Source organism: Brassica rapa, chromosome A06, assembly GCF_000309985.2.
Source record: "Brassica rapa cultivar Chiifu-401-42 chromosome A06, CAAS_Brap_v3.01, whole genome shotgun sequence".
NCBI lineage: Eukaryota > Viridiplantae > Streptophyta > Magnoliopsida > Brassicales > Brassicaceae > Brassica > Brassica rapa.
This window is the reverse complement of record NC_024800.2, coordinates 15,570,626-15,593,437: the sequence shown is the minus strand read 5'-3', so window position 1 is coordinate 15,593,437 and position 22,812 is coordinate 15,570,626. Positions and strand designations below refer to the sequence as shown.

The 22,812-nt window shown below is 35.0% G+C and overlaps 2 long non-coding RNA genes and 1 pseudogene across 6 annotated transcripts; 2 read left to right on the top strand and 1 right to left on the bottom strand.

The window, feature by feature from the left end:
* Positions 1 to 1,543: 1,543 nt before the first annotated feature.
* On the bottom strand, positions 1,544 to 2,962 carry LOC108872225 (annotated as a pseudogene).
* Positions 2,963 to 6,493: 3,531 nt separating this feature from the next.
* LOC103873640 lies at positions 6,494 to 17,845 on the top strand. Of its 5 annotated transcripts, none has more exons than XR_004448248.1 (4): positions 6,494 to 6,666; positions 6,734 to 6,876; positions 7,622 to 8,088; positions 16,383 to 17,845. It is a non-coding gene; the product is annotated as an uncharacterized LOC103873640 (long non-coding RNA). The 5 variants fall into 5 exon arrangements; XR_004448247.1 differs by lacking the exon at positions 16,383 to 17,845 and adding an exon at positions 9,021 to 9,588; XR_004448246.1 differs by lacking the exon at positions 16,383 to 17,845 and adding an exon at positions 8,579 to 9,334.
* On the top strand, positions 9,665 to 16,142 carry LOC117125828. The gene is made up of 2 exons (XR_004448255.1): positions 9,665 to 10,124; positions 14,401 to 16,142. It is a non-coding gene; the product is annotated as an uncharacterized LOC117125828 (long non-coding RNA).
* Positions 17,846 to 22,812: the final 4,967 nt, after the last annotated feature.

Here is a 22,812-nt window from a genome sequence, read left to right as displayed (position 1 = left end):
ATATACATATGTTAATTTCAAAATTTGCAGTGAAAAATTATTGAGATCTTAATATTTTAATTTCAAAATTTGTATTGAAATATCTCACATTAAAAGTTTTGTTATTAACTGTTTAAATTTTTGTTACAGCAAATATACAAATGTTACAAAAATCATATGAGTAAGGAAGTATACAAATTATATTTTAAATATGTGATTTCTAATATCTTATTTGATCCTGACGATCTAAGAAACACATTTCTTTAAATCGAAATGATTTTTAATATTGGAAGCACTATATATATTATTTCATTTAGATTAGATAATTTAGTCTTGATTTTTAATCCTAAAAAGCTTTTAATGAAATATCATGACAAGATTCCAATCACATCTTTTTCAGTTTGTTCGAACAATGAGAGATTTGATCATACGTCTAATATTAGTTTTTCTTTAATATCCTATCTAACTATTGTAATTATAAAAATGAGAGATTTGAACGATTTATCATATATATCTTCTGGTTTTTCATTTAATAAATCAAACAGTTATTAGTTTATACATAGTTTACATTTACTAGAATAGTAAAGTATTATATATATATTTTTCATCTGAATCCAATCCAAAAATCCGAACCGAAGTACCAAAATACCCGAACGATTTTTGAATTCGAAGAGATTGGATATATCCAAACCTAAATGGGTAATATCTGAATACGAACATGTAATATCCGAACCCAAATGGATATCCAAAGATAACCAAACATAAGTATACTTAACCCTATATTTTTATTTTACTTCTCTCATTTTATTCAAAATATTTATATTAACTAGGGGTTGGCCCGCCCTACGGGCGGGTGAATTTATAATAAAATTATTTTATATTAAAATATATTTTAATTTTATAGAACAATTGAAATATTGCTTTAAATTGAATATGATAAATTTATTTATTTTTAAATCATATTGTACATTTTATTTAATTTTGTTAATTTGAGTTAAAAAAACCACTAACGTCTTTTAAGTGAACATAAAATTTTAAATAAAAGAATTTTAAAAATGTAATGGTTTATATTTATTCTTTTGAGTTTTATTCTTTGATAATATAGACAAACGTTTTTATTGTTTTGGACGTCAAATATATATATATATATATATATATATATATATATATATATATATATATATATATATATATATATATATATATATATTATATATATATATATATGTCAACACCTTTCAACTATTGTACATCTTTAATAATTTTACATGTAACATGTATTTAAATGACAGTGGCACATGCAGTGTAGATTTGGATGTAGTGATGTACTCAGCAATGCTTGGATGTTACAATTTTGAGGCTTTTAATCTTGTTTTGGGGAAATACTTAACGTGTACACTGCTTAATTGTATGGTTATGTATTCTTTAATAAAAGTTAATAAACATTTCAAGTTTATCATAAACTGCTTACGTAGACTACCAAACGTAGACTACCAAGTGTTTAGAAGTACGAAGTTCATACGTAAGGTCGCATGACTGCTTGACTTATCTTAACAAAATGTTGGAACATGTATCCTACAAAAACTTTCATTAATAATTCAAACACTGATCACTACAGTGAGTTCAAAACAAAAATAGAAAAATATGCTTTTTTTTTTAAACACAAAGTAGAAAAAGATGCTAAAGCATATTATTTGATAATAAATTTTAGGGGTTGTCAAAGGTATCCACGTGAACTTATGCCAAGCGTGCCTTCTTGGTTCCACTCTCGCCAAGTTCACATTTCGACAGTTGGATCAGCAGACGTGGATGGCTGGGGAGAAAAATTGGAGTTCTCATCTGCAGCGACATTCGAAGCTAGTGCACTCACTCCAGGAAGATGAGCATCAGGAACCTCTGCACCCCGTGTTTTCAAAATATTAAATTTATTGTTAATATAACTGAGTTAGCAGCATATCTAAATTAGGATCGGGTACCAACATCTATAACAAAGCCTGGCAAAGGTGACTGATGTCGCTCAGCAAAGATACAGGAGATGGTGAAGGTTTGGGGTTTTGAAGGGAAATTGAATTCGCCTATCTTCAGCTGGAAGGTGTACGTCTTCCCAAAAATTTCAGCAACGAACCGAAGGAGTTCAGCGTCAACCTTAGCATAAACTCCTTCCACCTGCAAAACGCGAGACAGATTTAATTAGAATACTTGACACAGAAGCAATATCAAAAGTTAATAGGAAACTGATGTATATAGAGTATACCAAAATTTCAGCAGCTTGAATGTTCGTCAGTTTAGCCATCCCTATATCAAAAGCCACAAAAACAGCATCATCAGTTACGTCTGAGAAAGGTGAGAAAGGTGCACTTCAGCAGCAGGGCATGGAGACTATCCCTGAGTTTCCATTAGTGAGCATGTTTTGAGGCAGCTTCATCATCATCCTGAGGAAGGTGATCAAACACAGCGTTCATAAAAGATGCAACCATCAGAACAACAAGACCAGATGCTATTAGCCCACCACCAACCTGTCGTTGATGGTCGAACCGGTGATCCCAAGCAGTGCTGGTGGGAGGCACAATTGATCGTAGCAATGACAGGATCTTGAAACGTCCATGTTACGTCACTTTAGCTCATGATGATGCTGGCTGCCTTAGTGTCACATTGGTGACTCAACCATTAGCATTTACTATGCAGAGAGCTCTCTGCTTCCTTCTAGAGAAATCTGATATAGTCTCACAGGCAGAGATGATCATAACGGCATGAACTCTGAGGGAACTTGAACTATCGTGAGTCACAGTGATTGGTGATTTAGGTTTGTTCTTGGAGGCAGATGGTCTACCTCTTGGCCTCTGAGTCATCTCTCTTATGATGAAACCGATTGTACCTCTTTGAGCATTGCTTTCATGTTGTTTTTATTGTTTTTGCCTCTCTCTGTTGCTTCTTGGTTCCTCATTGGAAGTGCTAACTTAGATTCTACAAAGATGTACCTACATTGATATCAAAATGTTAGAACTCAACTGAGATTTTGTGAGGAATTTATGGCTTTAAGTAAGAAGATTATGTGAATTATTATACATAGAAACGCTAAAAGAATGACACTGAAGAGTAGGAGATGGTTAAGTTTTCATCAAATCTTTTTTTCTTTTTTTTTGGTCGAAAGTTTTCATCAAAACTGTAATTAATAATTAACAAATCATTTTGCCCAACAAGTTATTTGGCAGCCGACTTCTTTTATGAAAATTGTCTTCTTTTGCAAAGACATAGATTAATAATAAAGTTTTAAACATGAAATAACTGCCAAAATTGAACTATACACAGTTTTATATGGGCATATAATATGACTATTTTGCAGGCGTGTTACAAAGTGTGTTCTTACCCTGCAACGAGAAATCAGTTAATAATAGTAATATATATCTTCCAAGTGCACGTTAGTATTATATGCCCTTCTTACGATGAACGTATATGTACGGTTCAAAAATTTATAAAGAATACTGATTTTTAGGAGTAAATAAATAATGCCACAACTTCTGGTCCCTCATTTGCATATGCAAATATATATAAATTAAAGGAGAGTATGCATAACAAAAATATTTTGCAACTGCAATCTTTTTCAATATTTTGCCAGAAATTTAAAGGGCTTATTGGCCAAATAACTATATTTGAGTGATAAATAAAATGAGTAGCATTGATTTTGACATAATTTAATGTCAGACTCTTTGAACACATTTCATCCGGTTCTGTCCTTTTTCATAACAGGTTTTCAGTTGCAAGTGAAAAATAGACGACGTCTTTCTTTTCGTAGCGTGTTTATAATCACATATCAAACATCCACGCCACATGTTCATTAACCACATATATACATCGATTGTTCTATTCCATATCACTGAAATAGTATAAAATTATAACTCCACTCATAACCCTAACTACTAAACATTATCCCAATCCCTATATACTGAACTCTAAATCTCAATCACTATGCAACACCTAAATACTAAACATTACCCAAACCCCAACATCTAAAAAAAATATATGGTAATATACAAATGCACGTATTGTTCTACTCCATGTCACTGAAATAGTATAGAAGGACGCAACAACATCCACAATCCTTAAATACTAAACACTATCCCCAATTCATAAATACGAAACTCTAAACCCTAATTACTAAAATCTAATTATTAAACTCTAAACCCAAATATAAATTATAAACCCAAGTATAAATCCTAAACCCAAATAGAATGGAACAAAATACATAGCATAGTACATTAGTGAAATTATGAAATCTAAACTCAAATATCAAAATATAAAAAGTACATTATATTATGTAATATTAAACTATACAATATATATCATAGTGGGATTTTTACATGTTCAAAAACATGTAACAAGAACTTTAAAAAAATTAAAAACTATATTTCTAAACAAAATAAAACATATTTTAGTAACAATCAAATGGAATGGAACACAATAAAATAGCATAGTAGAAGAATATACACAGTTCATCTTCTCCGATTAACTTTTGTGCAGACACCACACGAGTCTTTGAAACTCTATTATCCACTACAACCCTTCACCATCAATATAGACAATACAATTTCATCAAAAATTCCAAAATTTTGAGAAGGAAAAGAGGCTCGGATTGCTCCTTCTCTACTTCAACTGTAACACGTCGTCTCACAAGCGTTTTCTAAGATGTGAAGACAATTAAACCACAATTTATTTTTATATATAATAATTATTAATTTTAATTTTTTTTCTCTGCAGGTTACGCCGGTTACAAGAAGGGACAATACTGTATTATTATATATATATGACGGTGTGTATAGAAAAGTTAGAGAAATTGGTCGTTTGGTGAATTATGCTTTTTTTCCTTGCTATACAGCCTAATTCCCCAAATTTAAAACCATTCAATATTATTGTGCACAACATTCAATATTGTGCACACCTATCATTGAAGATTGAAAACGTATAGAAGAGCATTAAATACCAATTGCAATTCTCTCTGCAAACAACAATAGAAACCTCCGCCTTTCTCCGGTGCCGGATTAGACGGTGTCGGAGGCGTCTCTCCTAGCCTTTAGTCCTCGTCTTTGTTTGCTCTCTGCTTCTGGTTCCTCTCCTCCGTCCAAGATGCAAGGGGCTCTGGTTTCTTCCGACTTCACCTCTCCAGCGATCTGCTCATGAGGTTTCGTTCGGTTGTGGAGTTCGTCAGTCTTTGGAGTCCTGGCGAGGCGTGTAAGGTTGGTCAGTTCAGGGAGTCGGTTTTTAGGGTTTGAGGTTTGTCAGATCTCGTTTTCCGTTTGGAGATCTCCGGTGTTCCTCTCCGTTAGGCGGCGCGTGAATCTGTTGAGGATGTTTCTCTCACCGGCCTCGGTGTGTTATAGCTCTATCCGTCGTTTGAAGGGCCGGTGCAGGAGGTGGTGGCGCGTGAGAAGTTCTGTCTCTTGGTGTCTTTCGACGGAGTCTCATCCCGCCGGTATCGTTCTAGCTTATTCCCTTTGCTGCTGTCTTTCAATCCCGAGTGTCGTAGTTCTAGGTCTTGTTGTCTTTGTTGTAGGTTTCGGTGTTGTTGTTGTTATTTTTGTCTGTGTTAGTGGCTTGTCTTTGTGGTATTTGTGTTGGTTGGTTGTTGTTTAGTTCTCAGTTGGTTTGCTGTCATAGCTTGGTCTTTAAAAATTTTCCTTAGTGTGTTGGTGGGTTTTTTGAATCCGTTAGTGGTGGTAGTGTTAAAGCGTGGTGAGAGTTGGGTTAGCAGAGGTTATTCGTAGAGTGGTGGGTGCAGTGATCGCTTTTCGGTTCTCAGGATGTGGTTCTGGAGGGTCCGTATGGTAAGGCCTCGTCTTAGTTGAGTTTGTATCTGGGCTTCTATCTATGAGTAAGTGGGCGCGATGTGCGTCGCACCATTATCTGAAGGCAATGTGGACCGTGTAGCGGTTCTTCCTGTCGTGTCATGAAGTCGCAGGGTTTGAGTTCTTGGGCGTTATCGTTTTGCGTGCGTGTAGCAGCAGCGATAAGTCATGGTGCAGGAGGTGAAATTTTCCGCGTGGCGAGCTATAGCCAGCAGCAGCTGCAATTTCCGATCATTGGCCTCTACAAAAATTTAAAATCTGCTAATTATCTTTTCATTCGCTCGGGTTGCTTAGCCTTATCTAGTGTCGGTTTTGGTTTCTTGGTATTGTAAGCTTCCCCGGTGTGGGTTTAAGTAGCCGCCTTTATGTGGGCTTTTGTGGATGGAGATTGTTCATTCATCTCCGAGTTTATGTTTTGAGTCACCCTTGTGTGGGTTCTTGTAGCCATTTCTATATGGGCTCTTGTGTGTTTCTTTTGAATGAAATAAATTACTTTTTCGTGGAAAAAAAAAATATTGTGCACACCTATCATTAATCTATTAATATAAAGAAAGACCATTCCCTCATTTTCTTTCATCCACGTCAGATAATAGTGTTACCAACGATCGACACGTGTCCAAAACACAAATCCGTTGCGTTTCATTAAACTTTCAGTTACATGGTTTTTAATTTGATTTGGGCCTTACATTTGTCCAATTTGGCTAGCCATCAATGATTCAGCTTCTTGCTAACGCTCTATACCAGTTACAGAATCCCCATCTTTAAAGTCATTCTTAAATCATCACCCACTATCTTTCTTGAATGCGATCCTCTTCATGTGAGTCGGTGGAACTTTAATTATAAAAGGGTAAGCTTTCCTACTATCACAACCATATTCTCATTTTCTCTAAACAAGACATTGAAATTATATCCAGAAAATGGCTAAGGCAGCAATCTTCCTTTCCGATCTGACCGGACGATGCTCCTCCACCCTTCAAGTCCGGTTGCTCCACTTCTGGGAAGCCAAGAACGCCTGACGCGGCGGCGAACTCATTGAGTCGACATGTTTCTGCTTGAGGTTTGTTCTGTTCCTTCGCTGGAGTTCATAACTAGATTGGTTTTTTACAGTACCGGCAACGTTCACGTTCTACCGCAGAAGACACTATTCCAAGAGACGTGTACTCTATCTATTACCTCTATCTATTATCTCCGTTTGGTGATTTTAATCTTATTAGTTCTATTTCAGATTGATGATTGATACATTCAGTAAAAACTTTTGTTTTAGGTTGAGTAGTTTCTCTTCAAGTTAATTAGTGCCTTCAACTATTGTTTACGGTTTAAGCTGTCAAGAGAGTCTAAATTTTTTTCATTCATATGATTTCTGCAACAAAAGCTCATGCGGCGTCGACCATCAAGATATGTATTTTGTATTTTTTCGGTCATGGGTTTACTGCATGTACTCCTCTGCACAACATCATCACGAATTGAGGGTTAGTCTCCTTCTTTAGGTGTGCCTGAGAAATTAGAGAACCAACCGTTTGTGAAGAATCTTAAAGTCTAACACAAAACAATAAATTTGATTTGTGCAGTGGAATCTCTATACGAGATTTATGATTCTGAATTGAGGTTTTTCATGAGTATCTTATATTTCGCACAAGGCATGAAAATTATGTTTTCATGAACATCTTACTTACTCAGCTTTCTATGAGATGTTTAAAACTTGACCCGTACTTTGGTCTTTTGTGATTCGTTGAACCCACCTATTGGTTTTCTTTCAACCTCTGCCTTTTCATGAGCTAAAATCTTATTTTGGCATTTTTCAGATTTATAGGAACTTATGCCCGGAATATGGAAGACCTTGATAGTACACCGAGGCTGAAAGCTAGCTTTAATTTGTAGAAAGAACGCTGAGGTAGACACATCTGCCTTCCATTGCACCAACTACACTCAGTGAGAATACATTTCCCCTGCAAAATTTTCTTTTTCCCTTTGCGAACTAAGCCCTAAAATAAAAAAAAATAAAAAATGCACAATGGAATCCATTGGTTTGATTCACTTTTGTACATAATTTTTCTATTCTCTGTGGATTTAAAGGTTCATTTTTTGGTTTAGCGAGCACGTGATCGTATCTTTGTCTACGAAACTGGTGCCACAAAACATGTTCCCAGAGCTCCATTTATTGATCTCGAGCCCACTGTTATCAATGAAGTCCGTAGGAGAACTTACCGTCAGCTTTTCCATCCTGAGCAGCTAACCTCTGGAAACAACTTGGCGGAAGACAATTATACTGGTGAGGAAACTTTACATGGAGAATTTTTAGATTCATGTATTGTTTTTACATGCATCATTTTCAGATTTAAAAATCCATGCGGACATAATCACTAGGTGTTTCATGCAGAGATAATTATCTCCTAATTATTTACTAATACATATATTTTTAATTTTAAATAGAACATCAAATTATTTGTATATGACAAAATTTCTAACAAAATAAATCATTGAAAACACTGAATATCCGATTTTATAATATGAAATCAAACCACATCTAGAATTCAAGTAACCTTTTAAAACCTCATTATAACGTAAATACCAAAACAAACAACTGTTTATAATAGTAATTACTAAGATTGTCCAAAACAACTATAATAACTTTGATAGAGAGTTTCTCTAAATTAAAACTTCATTCTCCACTATTTATAAACACTCACGGAAAAAAATATATTAGAAAAATCGATCTCATTTTCTTTTGATCGAATCCGATTGATTTATGTATTTTATAGTATTATAAAACTGAAAACACTATAAAAACTTACAATTTAAGATTAAAACAGCAAAAATATTAAAAAATCTATTATTTTTAGTTATATAGTTGAAATTTGGTGTATACAACATAATCATACTTATACCCAACTTAACATAAAAGAAAATTGACACAAAATTATATATTTTATAAAATCCGATCTATCAAATCCCGCCCGCCCTACGGGCCTATACTAGTAAAAAGTAAAAAATGCTATAATCCATAGGACGCGTCCATATAGGCTTTAAAACCACCAATAAAAATATGTAAAATCAAATTAAATGTTAATATTTCCAAAAATGTATAGTATCTAATAAATTAGGCTAATTAAAAAATTATTAGCATTTAAAATGTTATGATTTCCAAATTAATGTATATTAACAGAAAATATAAGTAGTAATACTTAATTATCATTTATTCAGAGGTATAGGGGGCTTTATTCGTTACAGACGGTGGGAAGTTTGGCCCGGATCGCTTTCACTGACCCTTTCGCCACTGACTCACCTAGCGACGAAGACAACCACGAGTGAAACGTTACGTGGAAAAAATTAAATATAAAATATAAAAATGGAAAAACTAAATTAAATATCTATCTGAAAACTATGTATAAAAAACAATATAAGAAATAGAAATATCACATTAAACATTTTTCATAATATTAAAATAAATAAATATACAATATAAGAAATAAAAAACTACATTAAACATCTATCTGAAAATTGTATACTAAAATAAATAATAAATAAATATACAGTTTAAAAATAGAAATATTACATTAAACATTTATCATTATATTACCATTACATATAAAAGTAATAAAATTAGATAAAGTAAATATACAATATAAGAAACCATAAATAATAAAGCCCTTTATAAGAAACAATAAATAATAAGTTAATATACAATATATAAAATGAAAAAACTACATTAAACATCTATCTGAAAAATGTATACTTTTACATTTTTTATTATTTCCAAATACTTTTATAAGTAAATGTATGATATAAAAATAAATAATAAGTAAATCTACAATATAAGAAATAGAAATATTACATTAAACATTTATCGTAATATTATCATTTAATATAAAAGCAAAAAACATTTACCAAAAACGAAATAGAAAAACTAAATTAAACATCAATCTAAAAATTTTATACTAAAATATATAATCAGTAAATATACGATATAAAAATATAAATATTACATTAAACATCTATCGTAATATTGGAATAAGTAAATATGCAATAAAAAAATAATAAGTAAATATACAGTAGAAGAAATAGAAATATTACGTTAAAATATTATCTCAATATTTTTCTGTAATAAAAATAAAAAATAGAAAATATTAGAATAAATAAATATACAATATAATAACAAAAAAACTAAACAATAATTAAGTGTACAATATAAGAAATAAGAATACTACATTAAATATCTAGCGTAATATTAGTATAAGTAAATATACAATATAGAAGACATAAGTAATAAAAAAATATATAATATAAGAAGTAGAAAAGGTATATTAAGTAGGGCTTTTTGCAGAATTGACCTACAACTTAAAGTCAAACACAAAACTAACCTCTTTTTTTTTTTAAATTGGTTTTGCCCTATTCACCCCACAAGTTCATATAATCTACGAAAATACCATCAATTTTTTTTTTCTTCGAAAATGACATTTTTACTCTCTCACCCTCATCATCTTCAAGTAATTACAAGATTGCCATGTCATCAATACCACAACCACCATGAACAACCAATTTAAAGCTCTTAATGCTCCCAAAATCGATTTACCCTTCTTCTTTTTCCATTCTTGTGAACTAAACACAACATATCTCTCACTTTCTCTCCACAATGAGCTAAAAAAACCCAAAATTTTGATTCTAAAATTTTTATGGTTCATAGAGTCATAGAAGCTAACGATTCTAGGTGGGTTACTTTCGTTTGTGATTCTGTGTGCTTGGAGAAGCCTTATGTATGCTAAGGAACTTATCTCACCAATTTAAGGAATGACATCGAGTTTTTTTTCCAGATTTGTTCGTCAGACGACTTACTTGGGAAGTCGTCTGGCTGTAGACGACTTACCTGGAAGTCGTCTGGTCAACGCAGAGGTTATTTTTGCAATTGACTTTGAAATCTGTAACCTGAGACGACTGAAAGTTAAGTCGTCTGTTTTTGTTTGGTTTCAAAAATATTTCCAAAGAACCTAGACGACTTACATTTCAGTCGTCATAGGTTAGTTTTGCATTTGACTGGATAATTTCAGAAGTTTGACTTCCCCAGACGACTTACATTTCAGTCGTCTGGCGAAAATTAAAATAATAATATTTTTTTAAAAGTAAACGACTTACAATTAAGTAGTCATAGGTTAGTTTTACAATTGAAAAAAAAACTTCAAAATTTAATTATACACAGACGACTTATAATTCAGTCGTCCACGAGACGACTTACTTGTAAGTCGTCCAGGATTTTTTTCCGAGATTCTGGTCAAACCTCGTAAATCCTGGACGACTTACATTTCAGTCGTCTCGTGGACGACTGAATTATAATTCGTCTGTATATAATTAAATCTTGAAGTTTTTTTTTCAATTGCAAAACTAACCTATGACGACTTAACTGTAAGTCGTCTACTTTTAAAAAAATATTATTATTTTAATTTTCACTAGACGACTGAAATGTAAATCGTCCAAAAAAGTCAAACTTCTGAAATAATCCAGTCAAATGCAAAACTAACCTATGACGACTGAAATGTAAGTCGTCTAGCTTTTTTGGAGTTTTTTTTAACCAAATAATAGTAGACGACTTATTTTTCAGTCATCCGAAATAACAGATTTCAAAGTCAATTGCAAAAATAACCTCTGCGTTGACCAGACGACGTATAGTTTAGTCGTCTGGACAACTTAGATTGAAGTCGTCCGCGTCTTCTCCGCTAGTTTTTAAGTCTTCTACGTTAGTTTTTGAATAACTTGTATTTTTAAGAGTGATAAGTAACTTCAAGATATGTAAAACTCCTATTTACAAAATATGTTCTCTCCCTTAGTTTTACTAAATTTGACTAAGTTTTTCAACGCAAACTTATAAAAAATATGATATGCTTTGACTAGTTACTATTGTTTGTTTTCATCTCTTAAGTATTATTGTTATAGACAATAATGATGACTATTGTTATGAGTTGGAAGAAGGGTTAAATGCTTCTTAAAACGTTGTATCAATATGAAGCTACCAACATTCTTGTTTATTAAGATGAGAAAAAGGCCATTGAAGTTTATTATTGCTAATGAGAAATCCAAAGATAAGAAAAAGGCTACTGAAGTCTATTATTTCATTGATTTGTAAATGTGTAAACACATTGTTAGCACATTTAATACATCTTGGAAAACATTATTACTGATTTTACAAAAAATTCACAACTAAAAGAGTAGACATGCAATTCACAAAACAGACCACAAACAAAACTATTATAGATCATTCCTCTACAAAGACAAGCTTGGATTCCACTTGATATGGAAGAAAACTTTGTCAGAAGACTTCCAGGAAGTCCATACGACTTTTAAGAAGTCCAGACGACTTCCAGGAAGTTCAGACGACTTTGTCAGAAGACTTTTAGGAAGTTTAGACGACTTCCAGACGACTTTACAGGAAGTCCAGACGACTTTTAGGAAGTCCAGACGACTTCCAGGAAGTCCAGACGACTTTGTCAGAAGACTTCCAAGAAGTCCAGACGACTTCCAGACGACTAACAGGTAAGTCGTCCCAGAAGTCTTCCAGATCTAAAAAACCTGCATATTAAATCCAGATCTGAAAAACCTGCATATCCAAAAACGTTCAAATGGCTTAAAAACAGAAAAAAATGAGTGGAAGATTAGATAAATCTACCTTTACAGAACACACAAAAATACATATCTAAAAATAATAGATATACCTTTAAATTAGTGGAAGATGAGTACCATCTAATTAAAAACCTGTAAAAAAGATAGATTAGTAAGAAAGACATGAGACAAAACTGAAAAATTCATATAAAGTTTGGTGTTTTCAAGTCAAAGAGATTAGAGTGGGTTTGGAGAGTTTTAGTTTAGAAAAAAGGTAAGAACTTTATACAACAAGAAGTTACCAAATGAAGAAAAATCAGACATAAGAACTTACCAAAACGCTCAGATCTATTATGAAAGGGAGACTTCGTCAGAAGACTTCCATGAAGTCCAGACGACTTCCTGGAAGTCCAGACGACTTCCTGGAAGTCGAGACGACTTTGTCAGAAGACTTCCAAGAAGTCCAGACGACTTCCAGACGACTTCCAGACGACTAACAGGTAAGTCGTCCCAGAAGTCTTCCAGATCTGAAAAACCTGCATATCAAATCCAGATCTGAAAAACCTGTATATCCAAAAACGTTCAAATGACTTAAAAATAGAGAAAATGAGTGGAAGATTAGATAAATCTACATTTTTAGAACACACAAAAATACATATCTAAAATTAATAGATCTACCTTTAAATTAGTGGAAGATGAGTACCATTTGATTAAAAACCTGCAAAAGAGATAGATTAGCAAGAAATACATGAGACAAAACCGAAAAATTCATATAAAGTTTGGTGTTTTCAAGTTAAAGAGATTAGAGAGAGGTTGGAGAGTTTTAGAATGATGAACATTACATTTTTGTTGCAGCCATTTGAGAGGAGGAGAGAGAATGTGTAAATTTTTCTTTATATAGGGAGACAAAAAATCCAATTAGGTTAAATATTTTTGACTCAGACGACTTCCTGGAAGACTTAAATTTCAGTCGTCTGGTGAATAAATTAAAACAGACGACTTACATGTAAGTCGTCCAGAAGAGTTTAATATTTTTAGCGGGAAATTAAATATTTTTAGCGGGAAACTAAAATAGAAGACTTTCCAGACGACTTACAAGTAAGTCGTCTGGTTTAAATTATTTAAGCGGGAAAATAATTTTTTTTAAAAATTTTAGGCGGGAATATTTGGAAGACTTACATGTAAGTCGTCTGTTTTAATTTCTTCACCAGACAACTGAAATGTAAGTCGTCTAGACCCTAAACATAACCTCTAAACTAGCTTTTATATGTCCGGTAAATGATCCGATTAGGTTAAAACGTACATTGGTAAAATTAAAGGTTCGGTACGATGTGGACGACTGAAATATACGTCGTCCGAGTAAATTATTCAACAGACGACTGAAATATAAGTCATCCACACCCTAAACATAACCCCTAAACTTAATTATCTAATTAAACACTTCATAAAATCAAATCAAACTTGAAAAGTGTTTACTATACACAAAAATAAACACATATAGGTGAAAACTAATTTAAAAAAAAAACATTTTAGTTTTCCAAAATCTAAACAATACATATAATACTACAACATATGTTTTCCAAACTCCTAAACCATAGTATTTCATGATTCACTACTTCCACTCATCTATCTTCAAAACAAATCAATTTTATCATATCTTAATTTATATCACTTAAAACTGTTTATAATTACTTGATTTTTATTTTTCACGCATCAAAATATTTTTTTACAAGATTTATAAATTATTTTTAAAATAAACTGGTACCATACGACTTACACTTCAGTCGTCCATACGACTTCCAACATCTCAGACGACTCAGACGATTTACTGGGGCTATATTCGTAAAAATGGCTTCTGTTTTTTTGTTTGGTCACAAGGGGCTGAGCTGTAATTTCACTAGGCTTTTAGGTTAGTTTTGCATTTGATTCAAGTTTGGGTATAAGTTTGGGGTTAAAATCAAGTTGTGGGTTAGTTTTGGCAAAAATCCCTATTAAGTATCTATCTGAAAATATTAAATAAAATAAATAATAAGTAAATAATATATTAAAAATATATTTTAGTATTACCATTTGCTATAAAACAATAAGAATAGTTAGATAATTAACATTAGAAAATTAATATAATTCTGTGTGTAGCGCGGATTAATCCCTAGTAATTATCAAATAAGTAAAACTTACAAAATTAAAAACATCATGCACAAATCTATACTATATAAAATAAAGTTTTGAAAATTAATATAAAAATAAAAAAATAAATATAATAGTTAATTTAAAAATGCAATATTTTCAAACAATTATCACTATATAAATCTAAAACACATGATTTAGGTTATATACTGCTGAAACTATTCAACAAAAATGTATACTATATGTTTGGAAGATCAACATACAACTAAGTAACAAAAATAATCTTAAAAATATAAGGATTTAAAATAATAAAGACAATGTAAATCTAAATCTTCATTACATATGAATCTAAATAACATATGATTTCAAAATTGAGAATATATATTATTTAACTGTTCACATAAAATTTAAAAATATCATTATATAAAAGTTGAAGCTATAAGCCATCGAGGGCGTCTACATAGGATTTAAACGACCAATCGTAGTATGACAAATCATTATTTAAGTTTACTAGTTTTAAAAATGTTAATATTACAAAAAATATTATTTAAAACTAAAATATAAATCAATATCAAATAATGTAAATTTACAAAAATATAAATACTATATTAAGTTAACATAATGTTTAATATTTTTCGAAAATTAAAAAATAAATAACAAAAAGAATAATTAATTTAAAAATACAAGACTATTAAACAAGTATAACTATATAAATCTAAATTTAAACTCATGATTTTCAAAATTTAGGTTATATAATATTGAAAATATTCAAAATAACATATACTATGTATAAGTTGATATTATAAATCATTGAGAATGTTCACATATTATTTTAAAGCACCAAAAATATACCAAATCGTTTTTTAATTTGGTATTTCTAAAAATGTTAATATTATGAAATATTTTATGTCAAAATAAAATATAAATAATTATCAAATAATTTAAAATTACAATATTAAAATAATGTAAATCTAAATCACTTTTTTCATTACATATGAATCTAAATAACATATGATTTAAAAATTGAGGATATATATTATTTAAGTGTTCTCAGAGAATTTAAAATTATCATTATAATAATATAAAAGTCAGCATCTTAATTTGATAAAGTAAATAAAAATATTATTTTATTAAAATAATTAACTTGATATAGAAAATAAGTATATATTTGAAATTAAACAAAAAAGTTAACAAAAATAAAAATATTCAAAAAGAAATAGTTTAAAAAAAATATTTATCAATAATCACGTATGTAAAAATAAATAAAAATCAGCACAAAATTATAAAAATATAAATTAAAATTTGTAAAAATTATCTTTAAAGTTAGATTGATATTTATAGCTAATTATTAAAAACTTAATATAATAAGAGATTGACAAAAAAAAATCTAATTATGTATGTAACCTTTAATACGATATGGACTATATGCTTTAAAAATCTGAAATAACTGAAAATACCAATAAAAATATTTAAAGTCAGCATCTTAAGTTAATATTCTTATAAATCTTAAATTTTCTATAAAAAAAGAAACAAAATAAAAATAAAATATAAAATGCTTACTTGATATATATGCTAACTGTTCATTAATTAAAGTCAGAATTATAAAATTATGTCTTAAAGTATGTCTTTTTTTTACCACAACTGCTAAACTAAGTAACTGCGCCAGCCGGTTCGGAGAGCCAAGCCGGTGGTGTTGAATCGACATAAAACATAGCTGTAGAAGAACTTCTCGCACCACGTGCAAGTCTGTCCGCCAAGGTGTTTTGTGCTCTTGGAATATGTCTGATCCAGAAATCAGGGAAGAAACACTTACTGCTTCTAAATTCTTCCATGTTTCTTCCATGTGTGTAGAGAAAGCTGGCCAGTCCTCCGGTGTCGACACCATCTTCACCAACTGAAAACAATCCGTCGCAAACACTACATCAGAGAACTGAAGGGTCTTCATGCAATCCATTGCCCATATCAAAGCTTCACACTCAGCATACAGAGGAGAGAGACTTTTACGGAGATTCATCGCCCCCATCATAACATCTGCCGAGCCATTACTTCGACAGAACCATCCTTGACCCGTGAATTGATCTTCTTTTTTCCAAGCTCCATCTATATAACAAATCCTGGTATTATCTAAAGAAGTCCATTCAGTATCCTGGTATACACTCCCATGATGGTCATATTGGTTCTTCACTGTTACTTGTGCCCCCATCCATATCTTACTTTTCACTTCAGCTAAACGAAGGATCTCCTGCGGGTTCCCATTCTTATTCAAATAGACTTTATCATTCCTGGACTTCTATATATACTATAATATCCATGGAAAATAGCTAAACTCATCCTCTTCCGGCAACCTCCAAAATAGATAATCCATACTTGTGTAGACCGAGATAATGGATCTCCTTGACGTGGTCCCCGCTTTGGTATTATAAGGCCTCGTGGCTGCCCATTAAGGAGTACCCTATATTGAACTGAAGATATACACTCTCGCTTTAATTTAATCCAATGAGTATCAAATCCCATTTTGTGATAAACTTATTTTGACAAGACTTGTTGGTTCGCAAACCATGAAATATTTCCTGTGCAATAAAAATATTACCTGAGATTAACCTTCCTGCTATAAAAGCCGATTGTGTTTCCGAAATTAAACGGGGGAGACAAATTTTCAATCTTTGACACAAAACTTTCGAGATAATCTTATAGCCAACGTTACAAAGACTTATCGGCCATAACTCCATCATCCTTGTAGGTCTCTCTACTTTTGGGATCATACAAATATTAGTTATGTTTAACCGTGGGTCCATATCTCCCGTGACCAAAACATTATTCACCAACTCAACTACATCCCTTTTAATGAAATTCCAGGAGTTCTCAAAAAAGGTAAATTATTTAATAAATCATTAAAATTAAATTGATTCATATATATATATATATAAAATATCTGGAAATTTGACAAACAAATTAACCAAAATTAATATAAAATATGAAGATACAATATTTTTTCTTCCAAGAACACAAAATAAAATATACTCTTCAAAATAAAATTTCAAAAAGTGTTTTTAAAAATAATTATAAATCAGTATCAAATGTGTTTTCTTTAATAATATCCAAATCGAAGAACCAAACATAATCTTCATGAACAAGGAACGCATAAAAAATATAGGATTTGAAGTGAATGAACAATAACAGTGAACGAGACATAGTACAAATAAAAATGTAAAACATCCACAACGTAAAGTAGACATACAAAGCCGAAGACAAGATCCAATAGGCGAAAAATGTATCACACCAAAAAATCGGATAGAGTAGAGAATAATTGCAATGTAAAAGACGATTTGAAATTTTCATTCGCTCTCTCTGAAAGATGTTAACTAAGAGAACATAGAGAGATTCGCAAGCCACAGTTAATTTATGAGTTCCAAATTATTTTTAATCAACAAAACACTAACGAATTTATTTCTCCATTAAAATTTTAAATATTAGTCAAAACTATTATTTTATGTTTTTACAAATATTCTTTTAGTCAGTTACAGTCAAAATATTCATAGAAACTAAAAAAATAAGCTATACTGTAATAAATCGAACATGTTGTGATCTACTAGATTTTTTAAAAATTATTGTTATTAAAGCAAACTAAATGATGAATTCTTATAATCATTAGTGTTGGGGTCAAAAACGGTTACGACGGAATTACCACCCGAAAATCCTCGGAGATCGTATTTCCGAAAGAGATAGTAAAAGGAAAGATGTAATTTTCGTAAAAAATAACCAATACGAAGTTTTTACGAAGAAGTATCCTTGGAGATTCAAACCAAACAAACCAAGCTCGAGCCAAGCTCGGTCGCTACGTAGCGACCGAGCCGAGCTCGAGCCCAAGCTCGGTCGCTACGTAGCGATCGAGCGCTCGTCCCGCTGGGTCGCTACGTAGCGACCGAGATCGAGCCAAAGCTCGGTCGCTACGTAGCGACCGAGCTCGAGCCAAAGCTCGGTCGCTACGTAGTGACCGAGCGTTCGCCCCGCTCGGTCGCTACGTAGCGACTGAGCTCGAGTCAAAGCTCGGTCGCTACGTAGCGACCGAGCGATCGTCCCGCTCGGTCGCTACGTAGCGACCGAGCTCAAGCCAAAGCTCGGTCGCTACGTAGCGACCAAGCGCTCGTCCCGCTCGGTCGCTATGTAGCGACCGGGCTCGAGCCGAAGTTTGGTCGCTGTGTAGCGATTGAACTCTTCCGAACAACGACAGACATCAATCCATGCATTCTCGTCAAATCTTCGAATGCTATCTCCCGAAGACTGTAGCAAGCTCAGTCCATGTTTTCCGCTATTCTAACTCATCGATCAAACTTCAAGGATTAGAAACCGCGGAAAATTCGTAGTAAACGTGTCGAGTCGGAAGACGGCCCAAAGGTACCTAAAACACGACTCGAGGCCCATCCTACGATTTTCCTAACCAAAAGCCCGTAAACCACAGCATGGTTTACGCTTGGCCCACAAGGAAGGATAAATATCAAGTTTCCGCGGATAAATACGGATGTTTTGAAGATAATTGTGAAGATCGGGAAAAATGGAATATCTCCATTTTTATGCTATGACGGCTTAAGGGCAAAAGAGTAAAAGCGTAAACCGACCTTGGAGCTAGTATATAAGGAGTCCTAGGCGAGGAGCATAGAGGGAACTTTTTTCAGAGCAAACTTAGCACTTAGAGCAATTTAGGCAATTTTCCGTTTTTGTTATATCGAGCTGCGACTCAATTAGGTTTAGCGGTCTTAGGGTTACTAGAACTAGAAATCTCGCCGACAGCTCTCGAGCCCAGGCTTATACCTTGTTGTAAACGCTCATACGCAAATTCGGAATAAGATCTTCTTTGCTCTCTTTTTCGATTTTTTTTACTTTATCGTTGTTATTCTCGTGTTCTGATTGCTTGACGTGTGGTAATTAGCAGATATCCGGGTCCTCTGGGAAATTAGGGGTTTTCCTAGTTTCCTTATTTAAACGGAAATCGACAGTGCGAATTTCGGTTCCCACAGTTTGGCGCTAGAAGGAGGGGGGACACGGATCAATCTAACCCGCAAAAGCCACATCACTCTGAATCAGACATGTCAACTAACGACGCGGATAACGTGCAAACTCCTCTTAACGGAGGCAGCGGCACCGATCTCCACACTCCAGTAGCGGACGTATCCGCGGCCAATGCACAAGCCAACGCCGCGAGGCTCGAGAAGTTTAAAAAGATGTTCGCCACCTATGAGAAAAGATCGGAAGAACAGGATAACCTCGTGAATACCTTGACCAAACAGGTTGAAACCTTAACGGCAAGGACCCAAGCGATCCGTCCCCGCGGAACCACCAAAATCCGCGGGAAGAGGCTCGACTTCGCTACCCCACTCGACAGATCAGGAGTCGCGCGGGAACGACCTTCCGGTCAAAACCCTAGCGAGAAATCTCCCATCAAAAAGGGGAAACCTGAAAGTCTTCCGCCCCCTGCAAAGGACTCGGAGGATAACGAAGCCGAACACATTGACCTGGATCCTAGCGATGTCTCCAACGACACCGACGAGGACATCGATAGACATCCAAGAAGGACCAGAAGCCGATCCGCTCGGGAAGGCTCCCCGTTCGAAAAACCAATGACGGAAGAGGAAGAAATCGCCTATTGGAACGAACAGGAGGAGCTGGCTGAAAGGCAAACCGAGCTCACTCGTAGTAAACGCCGACAGGCTCGGAAATCTACTGACGAGACATCGGATATCCGCGATCTTCGCGACTACATCACCAAGACTGCGGCAGAAGTGAGGGCCGTAAAGTCTCAAATCCATCATGCTACTAGTGCTTCCCCCGAGATCGATCGACTGCTGGAAGGAGCTCAAAAGACCGCCTTTACCAGTCGCATTTCGGACATGAGGGTGTCCGACCCGGGAAAAATTAAAGTACCAAAGTACGATGGTACGGTCGATCCAAAAGCGCACCTTCAGGCTTTCCACATCGCGATGGGAAGAGCAAGACTGAAGGACGGCGAAAAAGATGCCGGCTATTGCCGCCTGTTCGTCGAAAATCTTGAAGGAGCAGCTCGAATGGTTCGCACGCCTTCGTCGCAACACCATCGGGAGTTTTCGACAGCTCGCATCAGAATTTCTCAAACAGTACTCTGTATTCATAGACAGAGAAACTTCCGATGTTGACCTCTGGAGTCTCTCCCAGAGGGAAGACGAACCCCTCCGCGCGTTTATCAGTCGGTTCAAGCTGATAATGTCCAGGGTCAGCGGGATAAGCGACAAAGTGGCCATCGACGCGCTGAGAAAGACGCTCTGGTACAAGTCGAAATTCAGAAAGTGGATAACTCTCGACAAACCGCGAACGATCCAGGACGCCCTCCACAAAGCGACGGACTACATCATAGTCGAGGAAGAAACTAAAGTCTTATCGCAAAAACATAAGACGGCAAGACCATCCTCAAAAGACGTGGATCCGAAAGGGAAAAAGAAGAACTCTCGTAACGACAAGTACGTCCATCACGAGGGGGAAGATCTCCAAGGGGCGCATAACTATGCGATCAATTCGGATCAAGGCCGGACCACGGGCAACACATGGACTCGCAATCAAGGGTATGACGAAAACACCTTCTGCGAGTTCCACCAATCCCGAGGACACTCCACGACCAACTACAAAGTCTTGGGAGCAAGACTGGCCGCGAAGCTACTCGCTGGAGAGCTCTCGCAAGTAACTAGCGTCAAGGATCTCATCCTCGATTCTGATCGCCCTCCAAAGACGGACAGAAATCCGCCCGCTGAAAAATCCCCTCAACGAAACCAACCTGGGGATAAACGCGGTAGGAGGCCGGACGACAAGGGGAACGATAACAATCGTCGCAGAGTCAATATGATCATTGGAGGATCACAATACTGCGGCGATACCGTGTCGGCCATCAAGGCTTACCAACGGAAGGCAGAGTCGAGTGCAAATTGGCCTACATGGTCTCCTCCACGAGATGGCCAAAATTGCTCGATCACCTTCACAAAGGAAGAAGCCGGCGATATCGACCAACCTCACTGTGACCCGCTCGTCATAGATCTCGTCATACGAGATTTAGAAGTCGGAAGGGTACTCGTCGACACGGGAAGCACGGTCAACGTAATCTTCCGCGACACTCTCAAGCGGATGAGCATCGAACTTGGGAAAGTAATTCCGACGCCAAAAACACTCACGGGTTTTTCAGGCGAAGTATCGATGACTCTTGGATCGATCCAATTGCCAGTCATGGCCAAGGAGATCACAAAAATCGTCGAGTTCGCGGTAGTCGATCATCCCCTATCTACAACGTGATCATGGGAACCCCATGGCTCAACGCCATGCAGGCAGTTTCGTCAACCTACCACCTGGGTCTCAAATTCCCAACGCCAAGCGGAGTCGCGGCCATCTGGGGATGCCAAAAACAGTCGCGGCTATGCTTCCTCGCAGAACACAAGTTAAGGCAAATCACGACTTCTGCAGCTGTAAACGGCAAGCGCACGAAGATAGACGGATCTTCGGCCAAAAGCGCCCCGGGAAAAGACGAATTAAAATCGTCTACCGACGCAAACGCATCGGACGTCGAAGCTCGACACAAGTCCGAAGCCCACGCTACAACTCAACCGGAACATCCGGAAAATAGCGTTGACCCAGCCACGATCGACACGGTCAAGGCGGACATCGCGACATCTACCGCCGAGTAAAACATGGCCTAACCACCGGGGTACCTCGCAAGCTGATACCTTGTACAGTCTCCGGACCATGATCTCTATTAATTATTTTATCTATTATTTAAGCATTATGTTTTCCTACTCCTATGTACGCTGAAACGTCTCTGGATAAAGCTTATATAATAAAATAGTTCCGACTATAAAAGAGTAGTAGGAATGCCATAATACTTAAAGGGGCAAACAAGCTGGATCCGGTCCAAAAGACCTTCGATCCTGGCCAACCCTTAATGACAAAGTGGTACGGCCAAGAAAAAACAAAACGGGTATGAGACATAAGGTAGGAATGGGTCCGTGCAAGCCCGAGTATATCGGGGTCCCAAACAAAAATACCAAAAATGTTAAAGTACCTATATTAAAACGCTACGTGCTAGAATAATACAGGGGACACGAGGTATAATTACCATTGAGCAAATGCAAAAGTCCGTGAGCACCACATAATATTCTACTTCTCCAGACGTGGAAAGTAGCAAAGCCTGGCACTTGGGTTTTTTTTAAGACACATCCCGGCTCTTAAGCCCAAACTGATCTGCGGCCTTAACCATTCAGTCTATGTCCGA